Raw genomic sequence first — 6,000 nt, forward strand, 5'->3', positions numbered from 1 at the left:
AATAGAGACATCCCCAAGAGACTGCATGTGTAATAGAGACATAGACCAAGAGACTGCATGTGTAATAGTGACATCCCCAAAAGACTGCATGTGTAATAGAGACATAGACCAAGAGACTGCATGTGTAATAGAGACATCCCCAAGAGACTGCATGTGTAATAGAGACATAGACCAAGAGACTGCATGTGTAATAGAGACATCCCCAAGAGACTGCATGTGTAATAGAGACATCCCCAAGAGACTGCATGTGTAATAGAGACATCCCCAAGAGACTGCATGTGTAATAGAGACATCCCCAAGAGACTGCATGTGTAATAGAGACATCCCAAGAGACTGCATGTGTAATAGAGACATAGACCAAGAGACTGCATGTGTAATAGAGACATTGACCAAGAGACTGCATGTGTAATAGAGACATCCCCAAGAGACTGCATGTGTAATAGAGACATAGACCAAGAGACTGCATGTGTAATAGAGACATCCCCAAGCGACTGCATGTGTAATAGAGATATCCCCAAGAGACTGCATGTGTAATAGAGACATCCCCAAGAGACTGCATGTGTAATAGAGACATCCCCAAGAGACTGCATGTGTAATAGAGACATCCCCAAGAGACTGCATGTGTAATAGAGACATCCCAAAAGACTGCATGTGTAATAGAGACATAGACCTAGAGACTGCATGTGTAATAGAGACATCCCCAAAAGACTGCATGTGTAAAAGAGACATAGACCAAGAGACTGCATGTGTAATAGAGACATCCCCAAGAGACTGCATGTGTAATAGAGACATAGACCAAGAGACTGCATGTGTAATAGAGACATCCACAAAAGACTTCATGTGTAAAAGAGACATAGACCAAGAGACTGCATGTGTAATAGAGACATCCCCAAGAGACTGCATGTGTAATAGAGACATAGACCAAGAGACTGCATGTGTAATAGTGACATCCCCAAAAGACTGCATGTGTAATAGAGACATAGACCAAGAGACTGCATGTGTAATAGAGACATCCCCAAGAGACTGCATGTGTAATAGAGACATAGACCAAGAGACTGCATGTGTAATAGAGACATCCCCAAGAGACTGCATGTGTAATAGAGACATCCCCAAGAGACTGCATGTGTAATAGAGACATCCCCAAGAGACTGCATGTGTAATAGAGACATCCCCAAGAGACTGCATGTGTAATAGAGACATCCCAAGAGACTGCATGTGTAATAGAGACATCCCCAAGAGACTGCATGTGTAATAGAGACATAGACCAAGAGACTGCATGTGTAATAGAGACATCCCCAAGCGACTGCATGTGTAATAGAGATATCCCCAAGAGACTGCATGTGTAATAGAGACATCCCCAAGAGACTGCATGTGTAATAGAGACATCCCCAAGAGACTGCATGTGTAATAGAGACATCCCCAAGAGACTGCATGTGTAATAGAGACATCCCCAAGAGACTGCATGTGTAATAGAGACATCCCAAGAGACTGCATGTGTAATGGAGACATCCCCAAGAGACTGCATGTGTAATAGAGACATCCCCAAGAGACTGCATGCGTAATAGAGACATCCCAAGAGACTGCATGTGTAATAGATTCATAGACCAAGAGACTGCATGTGTAATAGAGACATAGACCAAGAGACTGCATGTGTAATAGAGACATCCCAAGAGACTGCATGTGTAATAGAGTCATAGACCAAGAGACTGCATGTGTAATAGAGACATAGACCAAGAGACTGCATGTGTAATAGAGACATCCCCAAGATACTGCATGTGTAATAGAGACATCCCAAGAGACTGCATGTGTAACAGAGACATCCCCCAGAGACTGCATGTGTAATAGAGACATCCCCAAGAGACTGCATGTGTAATAGAGACATAGACCAAGAGACTGCATGTGTAATAGAGACATCCCCAAGAGACTGCATGTGTAATAGAGACATAGACCAAGAGACTGCATGTGTAATAGAGACATAGACCAAGAGACTGCATGTGTAATAGAGACATAGACCAAGAGACTGCATGTGTAACAGAGACATAGACCAAGAGACTGCATGTGTAATAGAGACATCCCGAGACTGCATGTGTAATAGAGACATAGACCAAGAGACTGCATGTGTAATAGAGACATAGACCAAGAGAATTGTATCTGTAATTGCAACAAGAGGCGCTCCACAAAGTATTAACTGTTAGGGGGTGAATACTTATCTACATCAAAGTTCTCAGTTTTTTTATCTTAATTATTGGTTGTGTTACAGTAAAAAATATTTGGCCCCTTAAAAGTGACAGTATATATATACGGTATATACAATATACAAAAATGGTGACAGCACTCTGCGAACACTAATGCCACCTAAACACTATAAATAAATAAGTATGCATTACTGCTGAACCTACTTGCAATAGTGAGGTTCTTAGCGCACATTTTGATCAAATTGTGTGAGCCCACCTGCCACGACAAGGCAACCTCTAGAAGGTGGGTCCATACGCTGCTCGTACCCCCAGAACTTAGGACTAAGCCTACATATACCTGGGGATGGTAGGAACCAGCATTAAACTAATTAAAACCACCCAGGGCAAAATAGGAGGAGGGTAAGATCAACAATGGAGGCAGTCACTAACCACACATATATGCAATACACAAGGAACACAAAAAATTGATCAGCACATTCTGACAAAATGAAACAAAACGTGTATACAGGTGCAAGGAAGCCTAAGACCGCAAGACAATACAATATACAAAAATGGCGACTGCACAATGCGAACTCTAATGTCACCTAAACACAATAAATAAATATACATTACTGCTGATATATATACACTACCATTCAAAAGTTTAGGGTCACTTAGAAATGTCCTTTTTTTTGCAAGAAAAGCACAGTTTTTTTCAATGAAGATAACATTAAATTAATCAGAAATACACTCTACATTGTTAATGTGCTAAATGACTATTCTAGCTGCAAACGTCTGGTTTTTAATGCAATATCTACATAGGTGTATAGAGGCCCATTTCCAGCAACCATCACTCCAGTGTTCTAATGGTACATTGTGTTTGCTAACTGTGTTAGAAGGCTAATGGATGATTAGAAAACACTTGAAAACCCTTGTGCAATTATGTTAGCACCGCTGTAAACAGTTTTGCTGTTTAGAGGAGCTATACAACTGACCTTCCTTTGAGCTAGTTGAGAATCTGGAGCATTACATTTGTGGGTTCGATTAAACTCTCAAAATGGCTAGAAAAAGAGAGCTTTCATGTGAAACTCGACAGTCTATTCTTGTTTTTAGAAATGAAGGCTATTCCATGCGAGAAATTGCCAAGAAACTGAAGATTTCCTACAACGGTGTGTACTACTCCCTTCAGAGGACAGCACAAACAGGCTCTAACCAGAGTAGAAAGAGAAGTGGGAGGCCCCGCTGCACAACTGAGCAACAAGACAAGTACATTAGAGTCTCTAGTTTGAGAAATATATGCCTCACAGGTCCTCAACTGGCAGCTTCATTAAATAGTACCCGCAAAACGCCAGTGTCAACGTCTACAGTGAAGAGGCGACTCCGGGATGCTGGCCTTCAGGGCAAAGAAAAAGCCATATCTGAGACTGGCTAATAAAAGGAAAAGATTAATATGGTCAAAAGCACAGACATTGGACAGAGGAAGATTGGAAAAAAGTGTTATGGACAGACGAATCGAAGTTTGAGGTGTTTGGATCACACAGAAGAACATTTGTGAGACGCAGAACAACTGAAAAGATGCTGGGAGAGTGCCTGACGTCATCTGTCAAGCATGGTGGAGGTAATGTGATGGTCTGGGGTTGCTTTGGTGCTGGTAAAGTGGGAGATTTGTACAAGGTAAAAGGGATTTTGAATAAGGAAGGCTATCACTCCATTTTGCAACCCCATGCCATACCCTGTGGACAGCGCTTGATTGGAGCCAATTTCATCCTACAACAGGACAATGACCCAAAGCACACCTCCAAATGATGCAAGAACTATTTATGGAAGAAGCCGGCAGCTGGTATTCTATCTGTAATGGAGTGGCCAGCGCAGTCACCAGATCTCAACCCCATAGAGCTGTTGTGGGAGCAGCTTGACCGTATGGTAAGCAAGAAGTGCCCATCAAGCCAATCCAACTTGTGGGAGGGGCTTCTGGAAGCATGGGGTGACATTTCTACCAATTACCTCAGCAAATTAACAGCTAGAATGCCAAAGGTCTGCAATGCTGTAATTGCTGCAAATGGAGCATTCCAAGACCAAAGCAAAGTCTGAAGGAGAAAATTATTATTTCAAATAAAAATCATTATTTCTAACCTTGTCAATGTCTTGACTATATTTTCTAGTCATTTTGCAACTCATTTGATAAATATAAGTGTGAGTTTTCATGGAAAACACAAAATTGTCTGGGTGACCCCAAACTTTTGAACGGTAGTGTATATATATATATATATATGGCAAATGACAAACTCAATTTTAATACATTCACAAAATCAGCTCTGCTACAAGTAAGCATAGAACTGTAGGCTGAACATCTCGGCTTGTTCTATTCGTCTTTAATACATATTATCCCGCGTATTTTATGCTACTAGGTGCAGTACCTCTTATCACATTCTGTATCAATGACATAGCAGAGCTGTGGAGTCATCTTCTTGCCAAGTTGGAAAAGTCCATTCTTCTCTGTACTACAAAGACTATATGATAAGGCCCATTCATCAGGGAAGCCTTGTCTAAAGAGAGTGCACTACAAATACATGAAATGCCTTGGACACCTTGGATTTTTAATAACGGTTTTTCCCCACAGAAATGCAGATATTTTACCAGGAACCCCATATCGGCCCGTTCAGGAAGTACAAAGGGCGAAATATATCATATAAATATTTATAATATCAGAACCATAGCCAGGCTTTCCATCACCCGGGCCAAAGGTTACATCTGCTACCCTCACCCAGTACCTAAATACACTTGCCAATACAAAGTGCCACCCAGCCCCCGGGACTCATGCCATGGTAGCCCCCTCAGATACACCCCAGTTAATATCACATAATAATTTAGATTATCCAGCTATTTAGGTCTGGTATAATAGATGATATCATGAATGATTTTCTCTGCCCACTATTTTAGATGCTTTTTGATCAATGGTCATATTTGTAAGGAATTCTCTACTTTAATTGCAGCAATTTTCCCACCGGATTTCCGCAGCGTATGCAGTTCTCATGGCTATCGGGTATTGTAAAGCACTAAGCCAGAAAACATATACTGTAAGTGTCCCTACTAAAATACTACTTAGAAAAGTCCAAAGTAAGGGCCACATGAAAAATTAACTGATAGCTAGAATGGGCTTAGATAATTAAAGGGGATGTCCACTTTCGACAGAAGGTTATCATGATGGGGTTCACACAACGGAATAACCCCCTTCTCTGGTCTGGCAATCAGTCGGACGTAGCAGATGTCCACTCACTTATAAAATGAATGAGTGACCATGTAATAGATGGTCGCGCCAAATCCGCCAAAGCGGGTGCAGTTGTTTTTAATGAATGGGTGACCATGTAATACATGGTTTTGCCAGGACTGCCAGAGCAGGAGCAGATGTTTGTAGTGGCTAATAGAGGAAATCTCGATCTGGGGACCCTCTTCTCTGCCATCCATTGTCCTAATTGTGCCACCTCAATGACCAAATAACATAGTTATAAAATGCGCTAAAATTATTGTCATGTAATAACATCGTCATACAAAACAATTCCCAGATAACAGTGCTTAGAACTTGAAGTTAGGGTCGATATGGGCCATGAAAAAGAGTGCGATCAACGAGACAGCTCGTTAATCGTCGCTCGTTTGATTCTTTCACAAGGAGCTATGTTTGGAGAGGACCGATCGTTACTATGATCGCTCATCCGCAATCATTTCCATCATGTTGTTGGCAGCACATCCCCCAGTTACACAATTATAAACTCCACAATCAGCCGCTAAACAAGCATTTGCTCTTTCATCGGTTGATCGTTGCCCTGTT

Source organism: Rhinoderma darwinii, chromosome 5 (genome assembly GCF_050947455.1).
Source record: "Rhinoderma darwinii isolate aRhiDar2 chromosome 5, aRhiDar2.hap1, whole genome shotgun sequence".
NCBI classification, from domain to species: domain Eukaryota; kingdom Metazoa; phylum Chordata; class Amphibia; order Anura; family Rhinodermatidae; genus Rhinoderma; species Rhinoderma darwinii.